This window comes from Prionailurus bengalensis, chromosome C2 (assembly GCF_016509475.1).
Source record: "Prionailurus bengalensis isolate Pbe53 chromosome C2, Fcat_Pben_1.1_paternal_pri, whole genome shotgun sequence".
NCBI lineage: Eukaryota > Metazoa > Chordata > Mammalia > Carnivora > Felidae > Prionailurus > Prionailurus bengalensis.
In genome coordinates, this window is record NC_057350.1 from 107,453,971 (window position 1) to 107,473,525 (window position 19,555).

Here is a 19,555-nt window from a genome sequence, read left to right on the forward strand (position 1 = left end):
GGATTTAGTTTTAGCTATGGATTTAGTAACTAACTGTGTGAAGTAAGCATCTGTATAGGATTCTTTATGAATAAGTACACTCAATTAAAATGACATGAGGGAGGGGTGTCTGGGTGGTTTGGTCGGTTAAGCAGGTTAAAGCATCTGATTCTTGATTTTGGCTCGGGACACAATTTCATAGCTCGTGGGATGGAGCCCCATGCTGATAGCACTGAGCCTATTTAGGATTCTCTCTCACTGCTGTTGTTTAACATAGTGTTCGAAGTGCTAGCATCAGCAATCGACAACAAAAGGAAATCAAAGGCATCAAAATTGGCAAAAATGAAGTTAAGCTTTGACTTTTTGCAGATGACGTGATATTATACATAAAAAACCCAAAAGACTCCACCGAAAGTCTGCTAGAACTGATACAAGAATTCAGCAAAGTCACAGGATACAAAATCAATGTACAGAAATCAGTTGCATTCTTATACACTAATAATGAAGCAACAGAAAGACAAAGAAACTGATCCCATTCACAACTGCACCAAGAATCATAAAATACCTAGGAATAAACCTAACCAAAGATGTAAAAGATCTGTATGCTGAAAACTATAGAAAGCTTATGAAGGAAACTGAAGAAGATATAAAGAAATGGAAAAACATTCCGTGCTCATGGATTGGAAGAATAAATATTATTAAAATGTCAATACTACCAAAGCAATCTACACATTCAGTGCAATCCCAATCAAAATTGCACCAGCATTCTTCTCGAAGCTAGCACAACCAATCCTAAAATTTGTATGGAACCACAAAAGACCCCGAATAGCCAAAGTAATATTGAAGAAGACCAAAGTGGGAGGCATCACAATCCCAGACTTTAGCCTCTACTACAAAGCTGTAATCATCAAGACAGCATGGTATTGGCACAAAAACAGACACATAGACCAATGGAATAGAATAGAGACTCCAGAACTGGACCCATAAAAGTATGGCCAACTAATCTTTGACAAAGCAGGAAAGAATATCCAATGGAAAAAAGAGTCTCTTTAACAAATGGTGCTGGGAGAACTGGACAGCAACATGAAGAAGAATGAAACTAGACCACTTTCTTACATCATTCACAAAAATAAACTCAAAATGGATAAAGGATCTGAATGTGAGACAGGAAACCATCAAAACCTTAGAGGAGAAAGCAGGAAAAAACCTCTCTGACCTCAGCCGCAGCAAATTCTTACTTGATACATCCCCAAAGGCAAGGGAATTAAAAGCAAAAATGAACTTGGGACCTCGTGAAGATAAAAAGCTTCTGCACTGCAAAGGAAACAATCAACAAAACTAAAAGGCAAATGACAGAATGGGAAAATATATTTGCAAATGACATATCGGACAAAGGGCTAGTATCCAAAATCTATAAAGAACTCACCAAACTCCACACCCAAAAAACAAATAATCCAGTAAAGAAATGGGCAGAAGACATGAATAGACACTTCTCTAAAGAAGACATCCAGATGACCAACAGACACATGAAAAGATGCTCAATGTCACTCCTCACCAGGGAAATACAAATCAAAACCTCACGCCAGTCAGAGTGGCTAAAATGAACAAATCAGGAGACTATAGATAGATGCTGGCGAGGATGTGGAGAAATGGGAACCCTCTTGCACTGTTGGTGGGAATGCAAACTGGTGCAGCCGCTCTGGAAAACAGTGTGGAGGTTCCTCAAAAAAATTAAAAGTAGACCTACCCTGTGACCCAGCAGTAGCACTGCTAGGAATTTACCCAAGGGATACAGGAGTACTGATGCATAGGGGCATTGGACCCCAATGTTTATAGCAGCACTTTCAACAATAGCCAAATTATGGAAAGAGCCTAAATGTCCATCAACTGATGAATGGATAAAGAAATTGTGGTTTATATACACAATGGAATACTACATGGCAATGAGAAATAATGAAATATGGCCTTTGTAGCAACGTGGATGGAACTGGAGAGTGTTATACTAAGTGAAATGAGTCATACAGAGAAAGACAGATACCATATGGTTTCACTCTTATGTGGATCCTGAGAAACTTAACAGAAGACCACGGGGGAGGGGAAGGGAAAAAAAAAAAAAAAAAGGTTAGAGAGGGAGGGAGCCAAAACATAAGGGACTCTTAAAAACTGAGAACAAACTGAGGGTTGATGGGGGGTGCCCATGTAGGGCAGCTAAAACTCCAATAGAAAACGTTAGGATTTCCAGCCAGAAAAACCAATAGAAAGACTCAGGGCAACCATTGCAAAAGGAAAATGAAAGGGGAATCCTGAAAGACTGAGAGGAGGGAGCCACAAATTCTAGATGTATATACTCTACTCAAATCTTGGGCTAAACCCTACATTTTGCAAATGAGGGAACAACTCCAAATAGCTAAGGGTAAAAGAACTAAAAATTTCAAATGCCCCCAGAGAGACAGGATTTTTGCAATTTTAATTCAACTAAATTTCGTGCTAAAACAAACAAGTAAACAAAAAATCAATATTTTTTGAAGAATATAGCAGAATCCAGACTTTTCAAAATATGACACTCACCATGTCCAGGATAAAATTACTAGATAATATAACAAAGCTTGAAAAATGTGATCCAATCTGAAGAGAAAAGATAGTCAATAGAGATTAACCCTGAGATGAGCCAAATGTTAGCAATAGCACAAGGATTTTAAAAAAGCACTAACTATGCTTGCAATAAATACAGAAATCTCAGCAGGAAAACTAGAAAATGAAAAAAAAGTAATTCAATAACTAAAATTCTATAACTAAAAAATATAATATCTGAAATTTAAATTATGCTGAATAAGATTAAAGTCTACTAATTAGTAATAACAGAGGAAAGAATCTGTATACCTGGAAATAAATCAATCAAAACTACCCAAACTAAAGAACTAAGAGGAAAAGAAAAAAAAAAAAAAAGACCGTCAATAAGAAAAACAGATCCTCCAGGATCTCCATGACAATATCCAAATGTCTAACATGGTTAAACACAGAAGGAGAGAAAATAATAAAGAACAATTTATTTTTGTGGTGGCTATAATATCCCCAAGTTTAGTGAAAAACAAGTTATCAGATCCTAGAAGTTTAGTGAACCCCAAGATAAATATAGATATCATGACTATTGATGAAACCAATGAAAACCAAAAGCAAAGAGAAATCCTGAAAGTATTCAGAAAAAAAACTGACACATTACACATAGGAAGGAGAGTGATGATAGTCGTTACTGCTGGCTTCTCATCAGATACAGTGGAGACCAGAAGACAGTAGAACAAAGTTCTTAGTTAACATAGTGAAAGAAAACAACATTCAAACCAGAATTTCATATTTAGCAACAACATGCCTCAAAAACTAAAAGTAAAATACAGACATTTTTGAGGTAATGGGAAGAATAAACCATAATCATCAATAGTAGATCTGTACTACAGTAAGTTCTAAAATAAGTTCTTTGGGATGAAAAGAGTGATGACAGATGAAAACCTGGGATCTTTAGGAAGGAATGAAGACCATTGGAAATGGTAAATATATGGGGAAATATAAAAAACAACTTCCTTTATTTAAAATACATATATGTGCTTAAAGTAAAAATATACAATGTTTCACTGTAGAGTTTATAATGAAAGTAGATAGAATATATATCATCTCTATAAAAAAAACTATGCAGCAGGTAAATGGAGACCTGAGGTTTCTACATTTTGCATGAATGGTGAAATAGTAACTCTAAGTACACTGAAATGGTAAGGGCATCTATACAATCCTTAGAACAATCACTTAAAGAAATAAAAGAAGAAATGTAAATATGTACAGCTAAAAAGCCAAAATATGAGCTAAATAAGAATTCATTTTTTTTTAAATGCTTATTTACTTATTTTGAGAGCAGAGAAAGGGCAGAGAGAGCCAGAAAGAAAGAATCTCAAGCAGGCTCCACAATCAGCATGGACCCAACATGGGACTCAATCTCATGACCCTGGGATCACAACCAGGAGATCACAACCTGAGTGCTGATATGGAGTCCAACACTTAACTGACCAAGCCCCCAGGTGTCCCTAAACAAGAATTCTTAAAAATATTCATTATTCTAAAAGGAGGCTGGAGAAGAAGTACAAAGAAACAAAAATCAGAGGGGCAAACATAAAATAAATATATATTATATGAATATAAAATACATAAAATACATAAAAACATACATATAAAATACATAAAATAGAGATATATCAGATAGTAGACTTAATATATCAAATATATCAATATCAAATATGTATACCAAATATATCAATAAATACCTTAAATACTAATAAATACTTTAAATAAAAAGAGATTGTCCAAATGAATCAAAAAGCATCACACAACTACATGCTGTCTACAAGATGTTTACTTTAAATATACAGATACAGGTTCAAAGTAAATGGCTAAAAACAGATATAGAGTAAAACCTTGGATTGCAAATAAGTTGTTCTGTGAGTGTTCCACAAGATAAGCAAACACTTCTAGCAAATTTTAACTTGATAAACAAGCAAGGTCTTGCAATACAAGTAGTACGTGACACCCAAAGTCACGTGATCACAACTGAGCCAATGGTGGTTCTCTCTCTCTCTCTCTCTGCAGGGTTGTGTGTGATTGTCTCCCATGCTCAGATGCTTGGTCTCAGGCCACAGTGTTTGGCAGAAATCAGCGATTTTTCAGAACATTGGAACGTGCCCACAACTGGCACTAGGGTATTTTTTGTCACTTCAAAGCACCTATGGACAGTCCTTTGCTTTTCTGTACAAGAGTAAGCTTAGGAAGGCTTTACTACATTCTAGGTCAGGCTGCCTGCAGATACAGACCCTTTCCTCTGCTGCCTTATTGCCAGTTACATTAAATACAGTATGTGACAAGAATTTACTGTACTGTAGTCAACATCTGTGCCAGCGTATACAATGGCCCCCATGCAGAAAGGGTAAAAAGAAAGGTTGAATGCGTTGAAGGAGAAGATGATTATAGTGGAAGTAAGGAAGAAACACATCAAGAAGTACAAAAGAGGTATGCGAGTGGCCGAAATTGCAAGATTTTATAAGAAGTGCACGTCTGCATCTTGTCTGCAGAGGAGGAGGAGAAGGTGGAGGAATCCGTCACTTCAAACGAGATTAACGTGATGTGTAAAATGTGGGAAACAGTACAAAATTTTGTAGAAAAGCATGACCTGAATAAGGCTGTAGCAGTGCGAGTAATGAATCTGTTTAACAACAATGCAATATCACATTTCCGCGAAATCCTCAAAAGGAGGAAAAAGCAAGTGTCACTGGATAGGTTTCTTGTTAAAGCGCCATGAAAAGAAAAGATTCCATTGAGCCAATATATAGCAGTGATTCCGTTAGTGATAGTGGAAGTCGTCCTACACAATAACCCTCCTCTCTCATCTCCTTCATACAAGCCACGAAGATTTTCAAAAGTAAATGCAGGTTAATTTGTTTATTTTTCTTTATATTTTGTATTTTCTCTTTATTTTGTATTATATTACAGTATTATAATCAGTTTTATACGAATATTTGTGGGTTGTGGAACAAATCATCTGTTTCCTTTTTCTTACGGGGAACTTCGCTTTGATATACAAGTGCTTTGGATTACAAGTATGTTTCCAGAATTATGGACACAAACCAAGGTTTTACTGTATCATGCAAACAGTAAGCACAGAAAAGCTGATAAAATCAGCTGATAAAATCAGATAAACTTGAGAAACTAAAAGTATCACCAAAAAAAGAAAAGAAAAGGATACTTCATGATTATAGGATCAATTCATAAATAGAGGATCAATTCATAAATAGAAACCATACAAAATATGTTTATCCAACCACAACAGATCTGGAGTTTAATAACAATAAAACATCTAGAAAAAAATAGACATTAAATACTCTTCTAAATAATTCATTGATCAAGTAAGAAATCACAAGAAAAATTAGAAAATATTTTTAACTGAATGACAATGAAAATACAACATAGGAGAATTTGTAAGATGAGTTAAAGCAATATTTAGAGGGAAACTTACAGTTTTAAGCGCTTATATTAGAAAAGAAGAAAGGTCTAAAATCAAATACCTAAGGTTTCATCTTAAGCCAGAAAAAGAAGAGGAAAGTAAGTTCAAAGTAGGTAGAAGGAAGGAAACATTAAATAATGAGGAAAAATCAATAGAATAGGAAGCAATAAAGAAAAATAGCCAAAATCTGGTTCTCTGAGAATGTCAATATATTTGGTAAATCCCTAGCTAGACTAAGGGTAAAGAGAAGAGAGCAAACACAAATTATTTCCTCCAAATAATGTGGATGATAGAGAGACTGCATAAATTAGTCCTGAGTATTTAGGACCTATGTAAGTCTTGAAAACAATTACATGGATTTCAGTAGTGGTAATGTCTTACCTCTTTCATCCCTAATGGGTTTACTCACTGAATGAAAAGCAGTATTATCCAAATACGGTCACAAACTTTTTTTAATATGTGATTTTGAGAAGTTACAATATTTATTGCTAGGGATGTCAACATGGGTTATTATCCTAATTTACAAAAATAAAATTTCTATCTCTTTAAGTTTAATTACTCCCTCTCTTAATTTTGACATGACTTTTTTTCCACATAAAGTTTTTTTTTTTTTTAAGTTTATTTATATTTTGAAAGAGAGAGAGGGTATGCACCTTCAGGGGATGGGCAGAGAAAGAGGGAGAAAGAGGGAGAGACAAAGAGAATTCCAAGATCACAAGCAGGCTTCACACAGTCAGCACGGAGCCCAATGCAGGCCTCTAACTCATCAACTGTGAGATGGTGACCTGAGCCAAGACGGGACACTTAACCAAATGAGCCATACGACATGTTTTAATTTATCCTCATAATTTATTTCCCCCACAAAAGTTAGTTTATTCATTTCTAATTAAATCTTCTATTATATGTGAATATATGCAAATTTTAACATATTCTTCTAAAATTTTGAACAATAATCATATAATTTAAAGTTTTCTATTAAAAGAAAGTTATGATAATAAAAATGGAGGGGGGCCTTTTTTGTGACAGCCTCAATCACTATACATATACATTCCGCGTATGTATATTATTTTAATTTGGTTCTACATCTTTCAGGAACAAAATATGATTCTTGCAATTACTTTTCACTCAAGTAATAAAAATGTGGAGCAACAAAAATAAGTGAGTTAACATGAGTTTAAACTCTAACAACAAAACTAAGAGTTCTCTTTTTAAATGAATCTTTAATATAAGCCCATTTCTTACCGGTTTGCCCTTTTGTCAGAATACACAGCTTGACAAAAATGTGCAACCATTCACAGATTACAAATGAGGTATATTTGGGTGAAATCATGTTTTTTTCACTGTATCTTATAAAAATAGATGTATCTGTCATTAAGATATTCAAACTTCTATAAGTATTAAGTTAAAAAATAAAGGATTCCTTACATAGTAGTGTCCTCGAACAAGTTATTTCCTCTGAGGGCATCTGTTTCCTTATCTACAAAAGGGGGATAATAACTACTTTCAGGGTTACCTAACTGAACTGTGAGATCGCAGACAAGTGATGTGAGAGCAGGCAGGCAATTAGAAAGATGTAACTGAGGGATGTGCTAATCTGAACAAAGGAGTAAAATCTGAATCAGAAGCATATTAAGTATGCTTCCCTCATACTAAAGCTAAACCAGTAAAGAGCAGCATTCTGGTTTTGACAGATCTTTAAAATCTTAAAGCTGGCTGGGGCACCTGGGTGGCTCAGTCAGTTAAGCATCCGACTTCAGCTCAGGTCATGATCCACAGTTCGTGGGTTTGAGCCCCGCGTCTGGCTCTGTGCTGACAGTTCAGAGCCTGGAGCCTGCTTTGGATTCTGTGTCTCCCTCTCTCTCTGCGCACTCCCCCCCGCCCCCGGCTCACACTATGTCTCTTTCTCTCTCTCAAAAATAAATAAACGTTAAAAAAATAAAATAAAATCTTAAAGCTGGAATAAGGATTAATCAAGTTTCAATATATTTCTTTTATAAAGGAATGTAAAGAATAACAATCTTGGCCAATAACCCATATCTTCACAGAAAACCCACAGCAGCCAAATACACGATCTGCACAGATTTGCTATTAATAGAAAAACCATATCTTTTGAAGGATAAAAGGGTGATTTTTAATAGTCAAGACAGGCACTATAACATTAAGACAACATGTCTAAGTTGGTACTGTCCCAGAGAAACCAGAAAGCATGATCACTCTATCACCATCACAGCAAAGCTAGATACCACAATTAGAAGCTTTCCATATCAATTACTATCTGCCCACCCTCCCCATAGCACCTACTTTGCCAATCTCCATTCCTCCCAATGTACCCAATTCATAAAATAAACACAATTATCTCCAAATCATCCCATGGTTTTCCCTAACACAAAATCCCACTGTAGAAAACCTATGCCTGTCATTCTCCAAAACATCTTGCTCATTATTCACCATATGTCAATACATGCAACCCATGCCATTTTGGAATACTCTCCTATAAATATTACTGATGTGGCTCAAAGAACTATGATAGCAATAGCAGAACTATAAATTAAGCCATCCATGATACCAAGTCTAAAGAAAATAGTAAGTTTTAAAATATCACAGTATACAATATAAACTACTGGATCTTTCTCTCCCTGTCTTAATGTTTGTTATGTTAATTCTCGTATTTTAGGGCTCTTAATTTTGCTTATAGGCTACAAGAAGCAAAATATGACTCTGGAGAGAATACATGGAGAAAAGACAGTAAGTCCAAAAAATAGGCAAAATAACAGTATTAAAAGCTGTTAAAAAAGAACCACAAAATCAAACACTCAAAGTGAATTAAGCTGACTTCTTAGTTGTCATGAGAATTACTTTACATAATTTTGAGTAAAATGCACATCGCAGACATATGAACAACCCCATTTACTTTATTAAGTAACTTTAACTATGTATTTAAAGGATCTCCGTCAAGAAAAAAGTCACAGATCACAGTAAAGAGATTTCCTACCCTGACCAGAGAAACAAAAAGTTGAAGAAACTACACTCAAATTTAAGATGTTATTTGTCCTTCATTCCTTAAATAAATACCCTTCTGACAAATCACTCTAGAAGTCTCTAGAGCACCATAACTAAAATGGAGATATATTATAAGCAAAGAAACATTTGATAAAAAATGTGGCATTCTAGAACACACAATATATAAGCAATAAATGGACAGCAAGATGTCCTATTATACCAGATAAATGCTTTCAATATCTACAGAATAGGAACAATCACCATAACATCCCTACATAAAATGAATTACTGCCCTCAAAAACCAATTCGTCAAGTTTCTTAATTGGCTAATAAGTTCTAAACACATGTAATCAAAACAAATATCCTAATATTTTATCTTTCAAAAAAAATAACTACAATACTTCAAGTAGTCTCTTAAGTAGAGTTCTATAAATAAAGACTATATTTACCATAAAGTAAAACTGTACTTAAAATTAAATTTTAAAATTATACAGTGAATAAATTTACACGAATTCCATGTCAGGATGACGTTTTGAACATGGACATCTACTTTCAACCCCAACTGAAATCCAACTAAAACCTAACAACCAGGGGAATTTTTTAAAAGGATGCACACTCTAGGAAAGAAATATACTATGAAAAGGGAAGTGTCCACTGGTGGCTTGGTGGTGGAAAACAACTAGAAAACAAAATGCTGAAGCTCAGGGTTCCATAAAACATCAAAGGATCTGAAAATAAGCTTAGCTTTTCTCATAAAGTTCCCCATTCATTAGAGAAACTTCCATCTCCCTGTATTAATAACGTACAGTGACACTCAAGAAACCTTATAAGTCACCTAAAACCTTCAGTCTATTCACAGAATTGCCTATTACTGCAGATCTAGGAAAATTCTGTGCCTTATCATGAACAACAACAAAAAGAATCTGACATCCATACAAAGCAACTGCAGTTGAACCTCGAACAACATGGGTTTTTAACTGCGTGGATCCACTTATATGCAGATTTTTTTCAATAAATGCATTACAGTATTGTAAATGTATTTTCCCTTCCTTATGACTTTCTTAATAACTCTTTTCTCTAGCTTACTTTATCACATGAATATAAAACATAATACGTATAACATATAAAATATGTGTTAATCAGTTGTTTAGGTTATCAGTAAGGCTTCTGATTAAATTTCTAGGGAGTCAACAACTGTAAGTGGATTTCTGACTGAGTGGGGGATTGGCATCCCAAGAGTCAACTGTATAAAAAAAGAAACAAAGTGGGGTACCTTAGTGGCTCAGTTAAACAACCAATTCTTAATGATTTTGGCTGAGGTCCTGATCTCATGGTTCATGAGATCAAGTCCCGCATTGGATTCCACACTGATAATGCAGAGCCTGCTTGGGATTCTCTCACTCTGCCCCTTCCCCACTCATGTTTTGTCTCTCTCTCTCTCTTTCTTTCTTTCTCAAATAATAAATAAACTTAAAAAAATAAAACAAAGTTAGAATTAAATTTTTCAGGTGAAGCAGATATACCCCATAAAAATACCCATGAAGCAGAGGAGACTATAACATAATACTCCAACATTAAATATAGCATAGAATAAGAGACACGGTGTTAGTGATAAAGATTCAAGAAAAAAAGTTAAAATATATAAAAGTATCAAAAACAGTCAGAAAAAGTAAGAGAAATAAGGGGTAGACAATGAACATCCAACTTAACTGAGGCTACAGAAAAGAAAAAAAAAAGGGACAGAACTAACATTACAATATAATCCAAGAACACTTTTGGAACTAAAAGAATCTATATGTAGAAAGCGTCCACTGTGTATCTGGGGATATGGATAAACCACAGTCAACTCTTGAGATATATCCTGATGCAGTACTACATATTAACAATAAAGAAAAAAGAATACCCTGATCAAGTCACTAACAACAAAATAAAGTAACATGGGCATCAATCTTCTCAAATGCAAGATAAATAGCAAAACAATGGCTTTAATTTTCCTTAAGGAACTCAAGGGGGAAAAAGTGTGTTCACAATGTTACATCTCGTCAAATTATCCTTCAAGTATAAAGCTATAGAAAATAAGTGATAAAAGTACTAATTTATGTTAAATCTAGTAAGTCAAGAACATGCTACAATTTCTAGGTTAAGCACACTCAAAATAAGTTAAAAGAATGTAAGCTAACAAGCTAACAGAGAAGAAATTGCAATAAAATTAAACCAAAGAAGGTAAGAAAAAAGGGGGTGGGGGGAGAAAATGGACTGGAACAAATAAAGAAGAAGAGAGATTTAAATCCAAATATAACAGTAATCAATAAACATAAATAGACTAAATAATACAACTGAAAGAAAGATTCTCAGACTGAAAACAGCAAATTATAGACACCTTTCAAAGTGAATATATTAAATATAAAACAAAGAAAGTTAGAAAGTGAAAGTTTGGGGAAAATATCACACAAGCACTAATAAGAAAAAAATGGTAAGATTATATCAATATCAGTAGACTTCAAAGTAAAAAATATTGGTAGAAATAGAGACAACTCATGATGATGAGGTCACTCCAAAAAGAATATAAAACAATTCTGAACTTGCATATCTACAATCAGGATTTGTCTCTGAGTTCTGCCAATAACTGATAAATTGAGATGCTAAAAGGGAAAAAAGAAAAGGGAAGATATAAAAGATTAAAACAAATGGTAGTTAAATTCACCTATTTAACTGCATTCCAAAACTGTGTAATATTCATTCTTACCATGTACATCTGTAGTATTTCCTAAAATAAACCTTATGATGTGCCATAAATCTAATCTCAACACATTTCAAAAATGAAAGGTGGTCAGGGGGACCTGGCAGGCTTAGTTGGTAAAACATGCAACTCTTGATCTCAGGCTCATAAATTCAAGCTCCACATTAGGTACAGACATTACTTAAAAATAAAATCTTAAAAAAAACTGGGGCACTTGGGTGGCTCAGTCAGGTGAGCATCCAACTTGTGATTTCAGCTCAGGTCATGACCTCACGTTTGTGGAATCAAGCCCCACAGTGGGCTCCGTGCTGAACATGGAGCCTGCTTAAGATTCTCTCCCTCTGCCCTTCTCCCCTGCTAGTGTTCATTCTCTCTAAAATAAAAAAATAATAAATTAAAATTAAAATCAAATAAAAATTAGAAAATGAAAGGCATTCAGATTATACTCTCTGACTACAGTGAAATTAAGCAAGAAAGAAACAAAAAACTAGAAAAACCTACAAATGTTTGGAAATTAAGTAATTTTTTCTATGATACCCATGGGAAAGATGAAACCACAATAGATATTTTTTAAATATTTGAATCAAATAAAAACTAAAATTTGACATATCAAAAATACTATAGCTAAAGCACAGTAAAGATGAAAATGTACAGCATTAAAAACACATATCAGAAAATAATAAAAGGTAAAATAAATAATCTAAGCAGCCATCTCAAAGAGTTAGTGGGAAAAAACAAAATTATACTCAAAGAAGGTAAAGTAACAGAAATAAAAGCAAATATTAATGAGCCAAAGATAGTTGATTTTTTGAAAAGACTAATAAAGTTGATAAACTCTCAGTGGAAACGACCAAAAAAACAGAAAAATCACAAATAAAATAATATTACAGTTAAATGACCTTTCACACACAGGGACGTTAAAGGCTATGAGAATAGCCATTTCATTATAAACAACTAAAAAAGCAGACAAAATGTATTAAACAACTATTTCAGACATTGAACAATAAGGCAGTGCAAAACTGTGAATACCCAAGAAAAGGCAAACAAGGAAGGGAAACCTAGGACTGTCCCCAACTTACTGCCTTGAGGAAGTTTCCATGCCACAGAGCAAGCAGAGGGAACCCAAACAGAGCTTCCATAGACTTGTTGACTTAAGGAGACAGAGATAGATCTTCAAGGAGGCCAAGGTGGCTAGATTTCCAAGGCATCAGAAGGAAGTTGGATGGGGTGCCTAGGTGGTTCAGTGGATTAAGCATCTGACTCTTGATTTCAACTCAGGTCATGGTCTCCATCTCACAACTATCAGGTTCCATGCTAGTCTTCTTAAGATTCTCTCTGTCCCTGTCCCTCTGCCCCTCTCTCGCTCTCTCTCTCTTAAAAAAGAAGGAGGAGGAGTCAGAGAAGGAAGTTGGACAGAGAGAGAGGGATCCAGAAATCTGCCATGGGCTCCCCTAGATCTTCTGACAAGTTCTAATCTATATATCTATAGATATATGAGGTGAAATTCCACAGGACTGGGGAAAAGAACACTGGAAAGCAACAGAAATCCTGAATACCCTACAAGGGGAGAAATCATGTTCCACCAGCCAGAGTGAAGACACTTTGTACATAAGGCATTGTAAAGAGTCAACTATTGATAACAGAACCAAATAACCCATAAATAAAGGTACTCTAGACCCATTCTGAAGCTTAAAAAGCAAGCCTTGATATTGGCAAAATACCACCTAATGAAGTTAGATCATGGCTACGTGAGGGTGTTCTACACTTCCGTTTCAATGGATGCTTAAAAATTTCCAATCAAAGGCTAAAAAAAAATTACTTGACATTTCATTTATAAGTCTGTTATTCAAAACTCACCATACAAATCACCACGGTTTTTCAATCCAATTCACATAAACCTATTAACACAAAGTACCTGATACCTTATACCAAAAGACTATTTCAAATACACACACCAACAATAATGCTATTTCTTTGGAAAAAACACACACATTCTGAGTTTTAACTAAGATAAAGTCAGTGGGTTAATATTTTTCAGCTTTGGTCACTAATGGACCCTACATCTGCCTTAGAAAAATCTATCTAGATCAGTACAGTTGCCAATTATTCTAAACTGCAGAACCAAGATCAACTGTCCTCACCAGGGGCTGAGGATCAAGCCTCTAGCTGTGGTAGATCAAATGATTGGAAACAGGGATTGCTTGTATATTTCTGACACAGTAATTCCCTATTTATAGTGCCCCAACTGAAATGTTTCTTATCAAAATTCCAGATACATTTACCTGGCCCTATAACTCACATCAAGTTTTACAACTGACTTATCGGACTTCAAACCTAGTAAATAAAAATCGATAACAATCTCTCATTTACCATGATAGCTAATGCTCTAAAATACGTGTAATGATATACTTGCTTATTACACCTCTTATTTAGCAATGTTACAGGACATAAAATCTGTCCTTATTATTACTAAGTATCTTCTATGTGCTAAAAAGCATGCTGGCTATATTAATCTATTTTAACTTTTAATTCTACACAGTATTTAAACATATACTTGTTATCGTCCTCTCCTTTTGGATTTTTTCCTGCTTTGGGTGAAGGCAGGGTTGGGGTTTTTGGGTGTTTTGTTTTGTTTTTGGTCAGTTGGGTTGATTTGGCTTGTTTTTTTGCTTTGACAAAACTGAACTCTGAACTTTTCAGAGTTCACACATCCAATGTGTGATAGAGCTGAAATTTGAACCCAGGCTTCTCCACATCCTTTCAACTACAACACACTGCCAGTAATATCTGATTGCAGTATCATTTTCAAAAAAAAACTCTATAAGACAGAAAATAAATATCTATGCAAAAACTCATTTCCAAAACATTACCAAAAGATTTAAATCCACCTTATTACAGGTAGATCCATTCAACTAAGTATCTTGGAATTCTCATCACGTCAATCTTCAAAAATTCCCAATCATCATCACTAGTGCCTTGATTTTTAAGAGAAGATATTAAAACATACAATTGGGAAGAGGAAAAAAAGCAAAAGAGAATCGCGGAATGCCAGTGCCTCCCCCCACTAAAAAAGCATATAACCCACCCACTATGCCAAAGGTTAAGTCATTTAGTCAAGTTCAAAGATCTTCAAAGACTTCTTAGATCCAGATAAGCCCATATGTTACCAAAATTCTAAGAAAAAGCTATTACTTTCCAATCTGCTTCTCATGTTTAAGATACAGAACACACAGATGCTTGGCATCACTCATCAGTCTTCCTAAATTTTCACACCAGATAATCAAGGTCCACCAATAACTTTCCTATCTAAAAATCTTAGTAATGTCTTTATTCCATCACTGCCTGGTTCACTTGTTAAATCTGAAAGTAACCATAAAAGACCATTCAGTTACTGTACAATAAGTGTTAATTTGCTAATTTCTTCACAGGTAATCAATTAAAATGTAAAATATTGGATAAAATTAGTTGCACTAAATTTAACAGCTGTTCCATAAGCATAATTAGTTTCACAAGGGCCATATGTATTCTGAACAGAGACAGAGTTGAAACAAACAGACAGATTTTAAGCAAGTTTGAGAAAATCTGCATTTAATTAGCAGGTGGGCACTACAACTGCATAACGTTTTTATACATTTATATTTATGAAGTGACAGAAGATCTAAAGGCTTTTTAAAATGGCGTTTATTGTTTGAATGGGAACTGTTTTGCTGCATGCTAAAGTGATTTAAGTCCTTATAGCTCTGCTTTGAAAAAAATCATAAATGGTGAAAGAAAACATGTGGAAAACTGTAAAACTAGAAAGAATTTGCGACAAAAAACAGATACACATACCATAACTAAAAGGAAACTACACTTAATTAAATGTACACTACATCTGGAATATCAGCCTAATAAAATGTGAAACTATTAATTTTCATTGTTCTAAAGGAAATGAGGTCAGTGTCATTTAATAATTCCTCCAATTACATTGGACTAACTCATTGGACTGTATGTTCTGGATACCATCTAATCTTAAAATACTATATACTTTACAATATCCTTAAGTTAAACTTTTTAAATAAAGGCATTTAAATTACAAAGGAGTAAAATAATAAAATTGGTAAATGAAAATTCTTTAGCAGCTGGGAGCTACCAGCATTATATTTTAAACCTCATGACTTTTGCATGAAGCTTTTTATGGATGCCCATAATAAGTATGAGATTACACTTGTTAGTTCTTATTAGCACTAAAATCATCACTTTAAATATATAAGTAGAATACATAATTTTAAAAATTAATATGTTTACCCAGCCAATAATTTCATTAGTAGGCTATATTTATCATTTTTTAAATACTATAAAAATGTTATTTTTTTCAAAGGCAAATGTGTTAGGAAGTCCTTAATAGAGTAATGTTTGTGAAGGAAAATAAAATTTTCCAAAATAAAATAGAAAAATAAAGCAAATTCCTGCACTGTTTGTATGTGTGCAGAAGAATTAGAGAGGAGCAAAATGCTTGCTTATCAACTAAGTGAATCTAAAACATTTTAATGTTTCTTCACCTAGCTAAATAATGGACCATTCCACTTATGTATTAAAGACATGTAAACTTCAAAATTTTTCTTTAAATAATAAGGTCCTTATGAGTAAATTTAAATTACCATACATGAATTTTTATATCAGCATCCTATTTTTAGCAATAAAATATCAACCTAACACACTTCCTAATTTGCAAAATTTATATTTGTATATGAAAATGTTTAAAAGTTATGGAGTCCTTGCACCAACAAAAAATTTTTAATAACAAATTTGATTATAAAACCAAACTCTGGGGGCGCCTGGGTGGCGCAGTCGGTTAAGCGTCCGACTTCAGCCAGGTCACGATCTCGCGGTCCGTGAGTTCGAGCCCCGTGTCGGGCTCTGGGCTGATGGCTCAGAGCCTGGAGCCTGTTTCCAATTCTGTGTCTCCCTCTTTCTCTGCCCCTCCCCTGTTCATGCTCTGTCTCTCTCTGTCCCAAAAATAAAAATAAATGTTGAAAAAAAAAATTTTTTTTAAATCAAACTCTGATAACTTTGTGTTCTAGAATTAACATTAATAATGAGTGCTTCATATTCAAAACTAAAACAGAGGAAAAATACAGATCACTTTGCCCCAAAATAATTAGGTTTTTTAAATTAAAATGTTCCATTAAAATTCATTTCCTGAGGCGCCTGGGTGGCTCAGTCGGTTAAGGGTCCGACTCTTGATTTCGGCTCAGGTCATGATCTCATAGTTTGTGAGTTCAAGCCCCACATCGGGCTCTGCACTGACTGAGCAGAGCCTGCTTGGAATTCGCTTCTCCCCTCTCTCTCTGCCCCTACCATGCGCACTCTCTCTCTCTCTCTCTCTCTCAAAATAAACTTTAAAAATAAATAAATAAATAAAATTCATTTCCATTATCCTTATTCATTATAGATAAAAACTAAAGTGAACAAAAATCTAAATATACTTTAATTATACAGCAAATTCTATGATTATGAAGTTGGAGGAAAATCTTAAGACATTGAAATGTTTAAAGTTATTTACTGGGGCGCCTGGGTGGCTCAGTCGGTTAAGCGTCCGACTTCGGCTCAGGTCATGATCTCGCGGTTCGTGAGTTCAAGCCCCGCGTCAGGCTCTGTGCTGATGGCTCAGAGCCTGGAGCCTGTTTCAGATTCTGTGTCTCCCTCTCTCTCTGACCCTCCCCCGTTCATGCTCTGTCTCTCTCTGTCTCAAAAATAAATAAAGGTTTAAAAAAAAAATTTTTAAAGTTATTTACTAAAAACATTTTAAAAATTATTTTTAAAATGTCTCCAGTAACTTGCTGCAAGACTTCATTCAATACAAACACATAAAACATAAAACTTAAATGAACATTAAAGGCATTCTGATGCCTTTAAGTAAGTCGTCCAGTTCTGTTTTTTGCTGCTCTTCCAAACTATGAACAAGTTGCACAACAAAACCAATTAATGGTAATAAAACAATCAGAGAAAACAAGTCACCTACAGCATGAAACTTATCTCAATACTCACCATATTTTATTAGTGAAAACCAGAGTCAGCCATGCCCAGCATTATTGTGTATTGTACTGCACTGAATTGTATACTCAGGTACAAGATGAATCCTTAAAATTGAGGTATGTATTGGTTTATTCTTGATTGTGTGAGATCATGGTATGTGAGATCAAGCCCTGCAGCGGGCTCTGCACTACTGTGCGGAGCATGCTTGGGACTTTCTCTCTCCTCTCTCTCTGCTCCTCCCCCCACAGGCACACACACGCTCTCTTTCTCTCTCTCTCTCTCAAAAGAAATAAATAAACTTTAAAAAAAATGAAATTTTGCCATTTACAACATGGATGGAGATACAGAGTATAATCCTAAGTGAAATAAGTCAGTCAGAGAAAGACGAATACCATACGATTTCATTCATATGTGGAATTAAAAAAAAAAAAGCAAAGGAAAAAAGAGATAGAGGAAGAGAGAGAGAGAGAGAGAGAGAGAGAGAGAGAGAGAGAGAGAGAGAGAGAGACACGAAGAAAAAGACTCCTAACTATTGAGAACAAACTGATGGTTACCAGAGGGGAAGCAGGTGGGGAGCTGGGTGAAATAGGTGATGGGGATTAAGGAGTGCACTTGTCACAATGAGCTCTGGTGATGTATGGTAATTGTTAAATTACTATATGGTACACCTGAAACTAATATAACACTGTATGTTAACTACATTGGAATTAAAATAAAATAAATAATAATAATAAAATAATACAGAATAAACTTAAAACTTAGACACTGGAACTATCAAATCAGAATAGTGTGGAACTATATAGTCTACTAGTCAACAATGCACTTTATAGCATTACTATACAGCTCAGTATAACATGCCGTAATTTATATTCATAACGGTCCCAAATCATAAGCAAAAACAGAATACAACTGGACTTGAACTTTAAGAAAAACAAAAACAAAACTGCTATTCATGAAAACTAAAACCTAAAATACCTATTCTTAAGGAAGGAATAGTATTCAAAACATATTAAATCAGAAAAAAAAAGAATTCTAATTACAATTTGAACCATTCTTTCCTGTGAACACAAAGTACTGTATCTGGACAAAAATGAGCTTAAAGTAAAAAAGGTTTCCACACAAACACTCAAAGTATTTTCCACTAACACACAGCCTACAACATTAACTCTGGGAGTTTGAAGAAACCTAAGACTGTCTTATGTGCTCATGTTTGGACCTGAATAAGCCAGACTCCAGAATATCAAGAAAAATATCTTATGAAGGGATTTAAAACAAAGTTTATGCTCTTAGTCATAGTGACAAGCCAATATAAATCCAGTTGGGGATTCCCTATCACCCTAAGAAAAGATATTTCTAAAATCAGTTTATGTTCATTAAATGTCCGTAATATATTTGACATTATGAACTTCATAGATGATTTGTGATTAATGTATAAAACTGAGAAGACAGAAACACACCAGACACATTCCTGCCTTATGTCATTTGCCATGGCTCTTCCCACTGTTTTCACAATGTTGCTGGACATCTCAGACTCCCTCACCTCCTTCAAATCTCTGTCCAAATGTCAACTTTTCATTAACCTCTATATCAGCCACTCTGTTAAATACTGTAATCTGACCTTGCCCCCAACCTCCACAACACCCAATTACCCATAGCTAGTTCTATTTTTCCTTTTTACCATTTCATTAAACCTAAAATTCATACAATTTACTTATATTTATTGTCTATGAACTAACCTCGCTAGAACGTAAGCTCTAAAAGGACAATCTCTTTTATTAACT

At 34.5% G+C, this 19,555-nt stretch overlaps 1 protein-coding gene across 1 annotated transcript in view; it reads right to left on the reverse strand.

Moving 5' to 3' along the window:
• Positions 1–19,555, reverse strand: part of RSRC1 (arginine and serine rich coiled-coil 1) — a 241,355-nt gene that overhangs the window by 132,314 nt on the left and 89,486 nt on the right. The window lies entirely within an intron of this gene.